General features: G+C 38.7%; 1 protein-coding gene across 1 annotated transcript in view; it reads right to left on the bottom strand.

Annotated features, from left to right (window-relative positions):
• Positions 1-13096, bottom strand: part of SPOCK3 (SPARC (osteonectin), cwcv and kazal like domains proteoglycan 3) — a 405672-nt gene that overhangs the window by 116389 nt on the left and 276187 nt on the right. The window lies entirely within an intron of this gene.

The raw sequence follows: 13096 nt of genomic DNA, 5'->3' as shown, positions 1-13096 counted from the left end.
ACTGCTTTAACAATAAGAACTCACATATCTAGAAAGTTCAACAAAAGAAACCCCCTCCTACTTCATTAGGAACAGCATTCCCAATAAGAAAACAGACAACTAATTTATCAGGTGTGCCTGACATGCCTGAAAATGAGAGCAATTTACTTTTAGAGAAAACAACCACAAAGAAAAACAGTTCTCCAAATCAACTGGTACATGGGAATGCCAAGTTAGTAGGGTTAAAGATAGCAGCTTTTTTCTCTTGTGGAGAAATATTTTAGAACAGATTCTTTAAGTTTTGATCTTGAAAAACATCCTCTTATCTCTACATTAAGAATCACTTGCCTTTCCACTTTGATGAAACTGCATATTACTTGGAGTCAGATAGATAATACAGAAGGTAGTGCACTAGCTTGCCCGGGGTCAATCATGGTTTGATTCCCTGCACCACATATGGTCCCCAAGCTTCTGAGACCTGAGAGTGATTTCTGATCACAGAGCCAGAGTCAGTAAACCCTGATCACAGCCAGGAGTGGCACCCCAAAGTGTATATATATATATATATATATATATATATATATATATATATATGGGCTGGAGGGAGAGCACAGCGGCTAGAGCATTTGCCTTGCACACGGCTGACCTGGCCAACCCGGGTTCAATTCCTCTGCCTCTCTTGGAGAGCCTGGCGAGCTACCAAGAGTATCTGCCCACATGGCAAAGCCTGGGAAGCTACCTGTGAGGTATCCCATATGCCAAATACAGTAACAACAAGTCTCACAATGGAAACATTACTGGGCCCGCTCATGCAAATTAATGAACAATGGGAGGACAGTGCTACAGTGCTGTGTGTGTGTGTATGTAAATGCATGGATTAACAATGTACATATAATATGATCTACATGTTCCTTATTTTTAAAACCAAAACAACCTATTATTGTGAAACCAGTACTTTTTTGGCAAAATTAACAGTATAATACATTGGATTATTCTGTATACTAAGCAAATATACTGTATCATCATCAAGGACTTAAGGAATTCTGAGTGATCAATTGTTTCTAATGGCAGTAATGGGCAAGTTTCACAGAGTAGTTTTTTGAACTGCAGAGTACACATATCATATAGCATGTATTTGGTACAATTTGGCATTGAGCAGTTTTAATCCTACCTATCTGTGCTAACTCTGAACATTTTACCATGGAAGATATTTTTATACTCCAAATCGTCCCAGCCTACTCGGATTGGAGTCGAGCATCCTCCACCCAGATCCTCCAAATTCCAGTAGGCGGGGGTCACACCCACCACCTGGCCCCCTGGCGCCGTGTAATCCCATCAACGGCCAAGACTCAGAGACTATAAAAACCAGCTCCCGGAACCGGATCAGGACATCTTTTATGACATCTTATCATCTCATTCCTACTTTGGACAAACTTGCAGGCTATCAAATGTAGCCTGCCCACAGGGCAGAGTCTGGCAAACTCCCCGTGGCGTACCAAATATGCCAAATACCAGTAACAATGATGGGTCTCATTCTCCTAAAGAGCCTTGAATATAATCTCAGGGTTAGGATGAAAGAGACGTTACTGGGGCCTGCTCGAGGCAATCGACGAATAACAGGATGATGAAATGAAAATGAAAAAAAAATCGTCTTTTAATAAAAATCATGCTGTGTTACAGAATTTGACGTGGCATCAGCGATACCTCTCAGAATTAGTATTGTTTGTGTTATTGTCTTTTTTGGTATTCTCTCTTTTGTTAGTTTTCTCATGTTTTTAGGGGCCATACATGATGGTGCTCAATGCTACCTTCCAGCCCTGCTCTGTGATGTGGGATCATTTCTTGTGTAGTTTGAATGACCATATGGGGTGCAGGGATTTAACCCAGGTTTTCTGGCACCCTACCTGCTATACTATTGCTCCAGCCAACATTTTATTATCCTTAGGGAAATTATAGAAGATGAAGCTCTAAATAAATTTTTATAAAATTTAATAAACACCTATAAACATCCATAAATTGCATATAATGTGGAAACATATATGTGAATAACATAAATTGAGATTAACCACTTGCTTTATTCCTTATTTTATATTATTGAATATCTTGTTTTAGAGAGAACAAGAGAAAAAAATTACCATCTATATCCAGACCAGAAATGGACAAACAAAGTGCTCAGAAAAAGACAAAACTAAGCCCTGGAAGTCAAAATGGGCACCTTGCACCTAGGCAGGAAAAACAGTCTAGCCAAAATATCACCAGATATATTATTCTCAGTATTCTAGTTGCAAAATTTTGAAATTTTGAGATTGTTTACTGGGAGATATTAGCAGTAAATTATTTTGAATTAGGAAAAAATAGTGCAATATGATTTTTCCACACTAATAAAGTACAAAACTTACTCTAGTTGCAGAATTCTGACATTATGTTAAAGTACTCTTCCAGCATCTGCTAGAACTAATTTGGAAAACCCTTTTAGATAAATATACATATAAATATATAAGAAATATATATGTTTAATATATTCTGTATAATATATTAACTATAGGGCTGGAGCAATAGCACAGTGGTATGGCGTTTACCTTGCATACAGCCAACATGGCTGACCGGAGTTCGATTCCTTCGCCCCTCTCGGGAGCCCGGCAAGCTACCGAGAGTATCTCGCCCGCACGGCAGAGCCTGGCAAGCTCCCCGTGACGTATTCGATATGCCAAACACAGTAACAACAAAGTCTCTAATGGAGACGTTACTGGGCCCACTCGAGCAAATAGATGAACAACGGGAGGACCATGATATTAACTATGTATTACGTATGGGCGGGAGCAATAGCACAGTGGGTATGGCACTTGCCTTACACGCAGCCAACCTGGGCCAACCTTGGTTTGATTCGTCCACCCCTCTTGGAGAGCCCAGCAAGCTATCAAGAGTATTGCACCTGCGTGGCAAAGCCTAGCAAGCTCCTCGTGACATATTTGATATGCCAAAAGCAGTAAGAAGTCTCACAATGAAGATGTTACTGGTGCCCGCTTGAGCAAATCAACGAACAACAGGAGGACAGTGCTATACAGTGCTATATTACATATGCAACATTCTATATTTTCAACATTCAATGTTGAAAATTTGAATTAAATATGTATTTATTTTAGATGCCTCCCTATTTATGTTCATGACATCCATTGTCCTTAAATTAAAAGAAAATCTTTATTTTGAGCGCAGGGGGTGGAGAATTGAATGACAATCTATGATACTAAAATAAAGGGTTTTTTCCTTCAACCATTCAAAGCACTAGATTATTATCATGACAAATATGCCTCTTATTAGGTTTCTAATATATGGAAAATTAAACTAGAAAGAACTTATCATATTATTAGATGTATAATGTAGGACACATTTGAGTCAAATTATCTTCTTGCTACCTTTACTTTCTTCCTGTGTTTCTAACTTCCCTTTCACTGGAGACTTCAGCATGTATGACAGATGCTAGGAATTCTGTCATATATGTAAAAGTGTAATAGTCTTACTTTTCTCACGACTACAATCATTTTATAGTTAATTGCCACTACATCTGTTTACTCTATTATGGCCTACTTGGTTTTCTGTTTCACTAAACTTGCTGCACATATAAGTAAAATTATTTGAACAAACTTCCTTTTTGGGGGTTTTATAATGATTTCTTTGAGAGAACATAAATGATGTTACCAAAACGATTAGCAGGAAAAAGACTACTCATTCCAACCTTAATCTCACATATGACTATTTTATTAATCAGTCTTGGCAAGCCAATAAACTCCCTGGTTATTAATTTTTTTCCACTTAATATAATGTTAAGCTTCATCGGTATGGGTCATTTGGTCTTCAGCATACCAGGAGTTTGTAAATCTTTAATGAAAATACTAATATAAAGACACTCATCAAATATTAGAAGCATACTTATTGGCCATAGAACTTGACAGTATTACACTGTGAAACAAATGTATCATTATGGTGTGAAGGATGAGGTTGAATGGATAAGAGATTGCTAGAAAAGCTTAAATTGCAAAACTCAGATAGCTTAAGTGTGCAAACGACAAACACCAATGGAAACTTGTTTGACGTAACTTAAAAAATGGGAAATAATATATGGTTATTTTTTACATGTATGATTTGCATGAAAGTATACTTAAGAATCAAGTGGGTTTTGTACTATAATAATTAATAATTGAATATTTTAATTCATAAAAATAATGTATCGTTTTGTGTTATCAGTACCTTCATATTTTTCCAAGACCTTGTAGTTGCTGAACCTGGTATCACAAATCACAAATTCAAATCTTGGGTCTGGACAGGAAGTACAGAGTGTATGGGTCTTGTATGGGTCTGACCAAGGTTTGATCTCTGGCACCCCATCAGGTCCCTAAAGTCTTGCAAGGAATAATCCCTCAGTACAGAGCCAGGAGTAAGGCCTGAGCATAAATTAATTGACTTATAAGATTTAAGATTATTAATTCTTTTTTTTGCTAGTTAATGGAAATAAATATATGTGTGCTTGCAATCCATAATAACTTTTTCGATAACTGTACAAAAACATATGTTTTATATATACATAATGCATATATAAGATATATGCATGGGGCTGGAGCGATAGCACAGTGGGTAGGGCATTTGCCTTGAAAGCGACCAACGTGGCTGACCTGAGTTCAATTCCTCCACCCCTCTCAGAGAGCCCAGCAAGCTACCGAGAGTATCTCACCTGCAAGGCAAATCCTAGCAAGCTACCCATGATATATTCGAATGCCAAATACAGACACAGTAACAATTGTCATAATGGAGACGTTACTGGGCCTGCTCGAGCAAATCGATGAACAACAGGAGGACAGTGACAGTGACATATATAATGCATATAAATAATATATATATATATATATGCAATAGCAGAGCAGGTAGGGCATTTGCCTTGCACGGGACCAACCAGAGTTTGATTCCTCCGTTCCTCTCAGAGAGCCCAGCAAGCTACCGAGAGTATCTCACCTGCAAGGCAAATCCTAGCAAGCTACCCATGATGTATTCAATATGCCAAATACAGTCACAGTAACAACTGTCATAATGGAGACCTTACTGGGCCTGCTCGAGCAAATCGATGAACAACAGGAGGACAGTGACAGTGACATATATAATGCATATATATATATACATATATATATATGCAATAGCAGAGCAGGTTGGGCGTTTGCCTTGCATGGGACCAACACCAGAGTTTGATTCCTCCGTTCCTCTCAGAGAGCCCAGCAAGCTACTGAGAACATCCCACCCGCACTCAAGAGCCTGGCAAGCTCCCTGTGGCGTATTTGATATGCCAAAAGCAGTAACAGTGAGTCTCACAATAGAGACATTACTGGTGCCCACTCGAGCAAATCGATGAACAATGGGAGGACAGTGCTACAGGGCTACATTTTCAGTATGAATAATATTTACCAAGCCAACAAATACATTGTATAAATACTGACGGTAGTGAGAGAAATACACAGTTAATTTAAGAGTATATGTTTTAGTAAGCTATAAAATTATCTGCCAGAACATAAATTTGAAAGGGAAGTAGCCCATTAATAGTACGCTCAATACTTGCTAGCAAATCTTAAACAACTTTTCTCAGTTTTATTACTACTTAACTAAAGTCTACTCAAACTGGTTTATTTTAAGGATACCACATTTTATCATGCTAAGTGATCTTACTAATGCAACACACCACTTAGTGAAGCTAATTTTCTTTAAGGAATGCTTCAGTGACTTTATTCTAAAACTGTTATCTTTGAGAGATTTAATGCTTGGACAATTTATAATGATGTATGATTGATATATTCTGTCAAGAAAACAAATTTTTGTTAAATGGTAGGTATTCACAATTATTAAAGTCATCATTAAAATTTTCAAAGCCTTAAAATACACCACACTATAAATAAACATTATAAAGTCTTTTCTGTGTTTACATGTTTAAAGTCTATATTTTAGTTACCAAATACATCCTCATCTGAATCTTTTAACACATATTCAACAGCAAAGGATCATGAGTGAATAAAATAGTTATCTAAAAGATATTATGGACTAGAGATACACATACATTTATTTCCATCAAATTGCAGAAAAACAGGATAAATGATCTTATATCTTATAAGCCATTTTTAATAGTAAGAGAAATTAACTTATAAATAAATGTAAATGTACTAATTGAAAGAAGTATTAGAAATAGCTTTTTGCTTCAAAGTTAATAAAATATTGTCCTTAAGCAGTACTTTAAGAATTGAGTCAGGTATTTACATAAATATATAATTTTATTTTCATAGCTTATCCTGTTATAGAAATATAAATTACAATATTATCAGTTTTAAAAATCCTAAACAGTATGCATACTTCTTTAAAATTTGAGGTCGGAAAGAGAACAGGTTAGAGAAATAAAATCTTTAAAAATTCTGTTGTCTGTAACTGGTATATATTTACCTAAAGTATTATCCTTTCATTTTGTCTCTGATATTTTTCCAGCCAAAAAATGTACATATAAAACTTTAACGGTCAGGGAAAAACATTATTATATTTCTCAGATTCAATATTAGTTTCACTCACTCTAAGAGAAACAATAGCATAACATCCTCAAATTTTTACTTAAGAAAAATAACCACTGGTCCAGAGAGAAAGAAAAGGATATTTTATTTTGACAGGGTGAACCTGGTATCAATCCCCAACACCTGCTTATGATCCACCAAACTCTGAGCATAAAGTCAGTGCTCCCTGATCACAATAAGCCCTGATCACAACTGAATGTCTCTCTCTCACACACACACACACACACACACACACACACACACACAGAAGAATAACAAGGAAAACAACAGATATAACTCAATGGACTAGAGCTTGTGAGCTGTATTTACAAGAGACCATATGTGGGGCAGGGAATTCAAGTTTCAGCTGCATTCAACATAAGTACCTTAACCTCTGCACTATCTATCTGGATCAACCCTGTTGCCTTTGGGCCACTTGTTGCTATTTGTTTGTTTGTTTGTTTGTTTTTGTTGGCCATACCTGGTAGTACTCAGGGTTTACTCTGGGTCCCTGGTCAGGGATCCCTTAATTTTTTAAGTCAACATCCATGTTTTTTTTTCACAGTAACATAAACTCATCTATGAAAAGATTTATTTTCTATTTTTTCTTTTCATGTACCTTTAATTAAAGTAATCTCAGTTTTTGGAGAACATATGATACATATCTCGCCCGCACGGCAGAGCCTGGCAAGCTCCCCATGACGTATTCGATATGCCAAACACAGTAACAACAAAGTCTCCAATGGAGATGTTACTGGGCCCGCTCGAGCAAATCGATGATCAACGGGAGGGCCTTTACCTTTATGATACATTTATTACTTATTTCTGGTCTTGAAAAGAACCCATAACTTTCTGACTTAACATTAAATAAAGCTTAATTGTTTATACTTATAAAGGACAAGAGTTGAAAATTAGTTTTTACTGATTTTGAAATCAAGGTGGCAGCAGACTACATGTTGTTTGCATGTGACTGTGTGTGCATGTGTGATGCTTCATATGACAATCCTTTCTGTCTCTTTCATCTTTGGTAACTTGTTGGCAACCCCTGGCTGGCAAATGCATCACTTTCTGCTTGAACACCTAATCACAATATTTTTTTAATTACTTTTTATGAAAAATTTTAATACTCTAGAATAACAGTTTATAGTATGTTTTTAAGTCTATTTTATCATGAGCCAAACTAATTAAATATTTGTATTTTTGAGAGTAAATAAAAATAAGACACCTAAAAGTGTTGCTTGTTATGGAACCTTGTAAAAGCAATATTGAAAGAACTAATTTTAAGTAAAATAACTTCTTAAAATAAATTTTATTTTTAATACCATGATTTACCAAGTTTTTTCAGGCATTCAATGTTCCAACACCAATGCAATCACCAGTGGGAGACCTACCCTCCACCAGTGATTCTACCCACCCAAGAGATCCCTCTTAGCAGGCATACAAATTTCCATCACCTTGCTTCTTACAACAAAAAGACAAATGGAATTATCGAATTAAAAAAATCAATAAAGCCCATGTGTGATAATTGTTATTATAACTCACAATCAGAGTCTGCCCCAAAAGCCTCTGTCCCTCTCAGAGAGCCCGGCAAGCTACCAAGAGTATCCTGCCCATAGGGCAGAGCCTGCCAAGCTACCCGTGATGTACTCAATACGCTAAAACAGTAACAATGATGGTCCTCATTCCCCTGACCCTGAAAGAGCCCCCAGTATGCCACTGGGCCACACTAGCATGAGACAGGGACAAATGAAGACCTTACTGGTGCCCGCTCGAGCAAATCAATGAACAAAGGGACGACCTTGATACAGAGATACAGTGATAACTCACAATAATATTACTGAAGTCATTGTCTGAGGATTTTCTGGGCTAGTGGTTCTAGCCGAGCCTTCTGTGTTATTGCTTTCTCTCACTGAGCTGGATGGGCTCCAACACAATTTCCCCATCAGATTTGCGGTACTCCTATTGGGCTAATGGCACTAAAAAAATACCAATGCGCTCCATGAGATACAGTGGCTGGGCGGCTTGACAAGGTTCACTGTTGCCGCTGCAGCTGGGCGATGTCTATGAGGGAGGGGATCGGGTGTGGCTGTGCGCTGCCTGGCCATTAGGAAGGCTCTCATTCGGAGATGAAGCCAGGGTATTCAGCCTTTTGAGGTCTACCTGAGGACATTCAGCAGCGGCCTGTGTTTTGGGAGCTGAGTTGTAGAACTGGGCCTTTCTTCCTGCTGGAAGATGACCTGATCCTCTTTAGATCTGTAAATAATTCTCTCTCTGATAAGGATCAGTTGTGACTGCAGGGCAGCCTTCTCTCTTCAACATCTGTATCACATATTTTGCACACCCAAAAATCTTTCTTTTTCCATGAAAGTAATAATCACAGACTCCACATCAATTTAGGATGTGGACAGATCTCTGGGACCACTGGAAAAAAAATTGCACTTTTTTTCGCAAAAACAGGGAACTTAAATAATAGAGTTCCTATATAGCACAGCAGTAGGGCATTTGCCTTGCATGTGGCTGGCCAGGCTGACCCGGGTTCAATTCCTCTGCCCCTATCGGAGAGCCTGGCAAGCTACCGAGAGTACCTCGCCTACACGGCAAAGCCTGGCAAGCTACCCATGACCTCTTCAATATGCCAAACACAGTAACAACAAGTCTCACAATGGGATGTTACTGGGCCTGCTTGAGCAAATCAATTGACAATGGGAGGACAGTGCTACAGATGTAGAGGGAAACCTCAGTTCCTTCTGTTCCCGAGTTCACATTGGCAGTATATTCTGCTCTAACTCTCCGATTCACAGCCCCAGTTCCTGTAAAAAGATGAATGCTTGTCCATAGCGATATTTCTAGACACAAGTATTGTCCTTCATCTAAAACCAGGCTTAACATTTCTACAAATATGGGCTGTGTCTTAACATTGATTCCTTGCCAGATGTAATATATGTTTCTCAGTGTTGGCTTTTCTAAACATTGTACTTTAAAATTCCCATCTTGGGGGATATGGTGTTGCCAGCAGGTCAATCTGTACCCGTGAGGCGAGTGTGTCAGCATCCTGATGGCTCCATCACACTTCCAGATACCCCGAAATTGCTGCTGTGCCTTTGGCCAGACGCCAAAGGCAAAGTTTACCAAGAAAGTAAACGGCCAAAAGTGAGGTATGTGGGAGACAGAGCCACAAACCACCTTCAGCTCACCTATATAACTGGAGGTAAGGCCTCTCTGGTTCCTAAACAAACTGCTTAATAGTCATGATCTCAGAGACTCAGAAACGAATCTCAAAACCCAATGGCTTTTGGCAGAAATGCGTCCAGTCCCTGCGGTAAGTTACAGGTACTGGGCCATCCCGGGTGGGAATAGATTTTGTGCTTTGGCCTGTTCCCCGTGGCGGCCCAGTGGCCACCATCCTCCAGAGGCCACTGAACAGTCAGATTTGGGCCCACAGTGATGAGACATGTGGGGCCTCTTGGTATGGGGTGGAGCCGGCCCTTTCCTCCCAGTCCCAACAAGACCTCAAGTCACTGCCCACAAACGGCCTCTCTGGCTCCTGATCAAGGTGTTTAACGGCCATTATCACAGAGATTCAGAAATAAATCTCGGAACCCAGTGACTTTTGGCAGAAATGCGTCTGGACTGAGCAGTAGGTTAGTGTCGCCAGGCCACCCCACGGGGGAAAGGGTGCTGTCCTTCCACCTGCTCCCTCTGGCATCTCGGTGGCTACCATCCACCAGAGGCCATTGGATAGTCAAGCTTGGGCCCGCAGTGATGAGACATCTGAGGCCTCATGGGATGGGGTGGAATCGGCCCTTTCCTTCCCACCCTAATGAGACCCCGAGTTGCTGCCAATGAACAGCCTCTCTGGCTCCTGATCAAGTCATCTAATGGCCATGATCCCAGAGACTCAGAAACAAAACCCAGCGGCTTTTGGCAGAAATGTGTCCAGTCCCTGCAGTTGGTTACTGGTGCTAGGCCACCCCAGGTGGGAATAGTTTTCGTACCTTGGCCTGTTCCCCCTGGCGTCCCAGTGGTCGCCATCCTTCAGAGGCCACTGGACAGTCAGATTTGGGCCCTCAGTGACGAGACATGTGGGGCCTCATGGGATGGGGGTGGAGCCAGTCCTTTCCTCCCCATCCCAACGAGACCTTCCGTCACCACCCATAAATGCCTTTCTGGCTTCAGATCAAGCTGCTTAAGGCTTTGGAAGAAACCCCTCCAGATTTAATTGTTAAAATTTCAGAATTTCAAAAATGCACGGACACTGCTGCAGCCACACAACATCATATATTATTCATAACCAGCAATAGAAAACAAATGGTCTACTGTTGCATTTTCAGCAGATCTGAGTGTTGGGGTAAAATCCCAAATGATAATGGTGTCAAAATATTGAATGTGATCAACGTATAGAGAAATCATCTGCCCCATGTTAGGAGGAGGGTGTGGGATGGGGGTATACTTGGGTTTTGGGGGGTGGAAAATGGGCACTGGTGAAGGTACGGGTGTTTTATTGTATGACCAAGATGTAAACCCAAAAGCTTTGTACCTGCTCTCACCATGATTCAATAAATAAAATTATAAAAAATGAAAAAAAATATAAGGTGGAGTTCATGCCCAATTCAGTCAGCTAATCAGTGGTTGAATAAGTAGCAGTACTCCTACATTAAAAAAAAAGTCTCATCTTGCCCAAGACTTCTCATTTTATCACTTTGCTGATTTTTTATGAAAACTATATTAGAATTGTGAAATAGGGAAATGCAATAGGCCCTTCTTCCCCATTTTGAAGAATAAACAGTAAAAATAAGTCACATCAACATGCCTCACCGGACTCTGCATTTGGCAGGAAAAGACAGAATGAAAAAAACAGAACTTTTCTTCTTTTCTTCTTCTGAATAGAGAATTCATTTGGAGTAAGCTGAAATGAGTAGTGATTATAGACAGACTTGGTTTTGTGTAATAAGGAAAGGTGTTTTGCATATCATAGCATTAAGAGTACATAGGAGAGAAGCCACTGCAATATGCAATAGATTTTGCAAAGTGTGGCCTGTAGCCTTTGTTTTCATGCCAGCCAATTTTCTGGTTTTTTTGAACTTTGCTGACCAATCTTTTCCAAGTCTCTCCACATATTACATTTCCTCTCCACTAATAGCCTTTCACTTTTTAATCATAATCAATTGTTCTTTCTCTGTGCCTGGCACGAATAAACGCTCCATGAATATAATTAAGTGAATATGTAAGAGAAAGAAAGAAAGAGAGAGAGAGAGAGAGAGAGACAGAGAGAGAGACAGAGAGAGAGAGAGAGCACTCAAGGGAGCAGATAAAGAGAAAGGGGAGGTTAGAAGGGAAAATTCTCCTGTTGGAAAAATCCTAAATTCTTAAGTGTGTGTATACTTCAGTACTAGAAATTCTAAAGCATTACTTTCATACCAATAAGTGTTTTTTATAAATAATTTGTAAATTAAGACCTTATTGTGCTCTTTTGACTTGCCATATTAAATGGTGGGGTAAAATAAAATAAGAACATGGCTCTAAATAACAAAATATTTTTCTAAAAATTTGTTTTCTAGCATAAAGGAATATAATGAAACATTTTATATAATTAGAGTAAGTCTATCCTTTAGAGTAAGTCTATCAAGGAATCTTTTTAATTTCAAAATTCAGAATTTTGAATCCACTCTCCATCACTCATCTAGAAAGCAAGCATAAGGATATTAATGATTTGGTTCTCCACACTATATGGTGAAGAGTGATTTATAAAGTCCTCTTCTCTCCAACAACTCTTAGGTCTTAAAAATAATGCTAGTTAAATATATCTTGTTGGATTTTTCATGACATTTTAGAATAATAAAAGCCATTTGCTCTTAAGCCTATGATAATTTTCTTTGAAAAAGTGATCTGCCATGGTCACTCTTGACCCTTGGACACTGTTTTCTGATCCAATTGACACAGCAGAGAAAAACCTCCCAACTCTTCAATTAGCTTCACTGCAAGGATTAGAGATGACCAATGATTTATCCTGTTTACTCCTATTTTGCTAATCAAAGACGGACAAGTGGAATTCCTGGAAGAAAAACAAGGTTTCTGAGTCTCTTAGTGAGTCTCTTTAAAGCTAAATTAACTGACCTGGAAGTCTGTCTCTAGTGGTCTGCCACTGTTTGTATATTGAATGGGAACTCTTAATGTATAAAGTAGCCCACTGCAACTGGCTCTTGACTTTAAATCAAGTAATACTGATCTAATAGTTTAATTTTTTTGGTGTTGTTGTTGTAAGCTTTACTCTGTCTTTATTTTGTTTATATTGGTCCAATACAATTCAAGTTTAGATTACTTATGGTTGGGATATAAGCAAATAAGCTCTTTGACTTATGTTGATCCTTTCAATCAACCTAGAAATCCAAGATGAGATAATGTAGTGTTTCATACATTGAAATGTAGCAGATTGAGATGAGATACATGGGAGCTTTATGTTGAAGTACACAATGGAATGATAGATATATGTACATGATTTTCTTTGTAAAAGCATCTTTTGACAAAGAATTTCAGTATTTCTGGGTGGG

This window comes from Sorex fumeus, unplaced genomic scaffold (assembly GCF_029834395.1).
Source record: "Sorex fumeus unplaced genomic scaffold, SorFum_2.1 ptg000024l, whole genome shotgun sequence".
Lineage (NCBI taxonomy): Eukaryota > Metazoa > Chordata > Mammalia > Eulipotyphla > Soricidae > Sorex > Sorex fumeus.
Note: the sequence above shows the minus strand (reverse complement) of the source record. Positions and strands in the feature narration are given on the sequence as shown.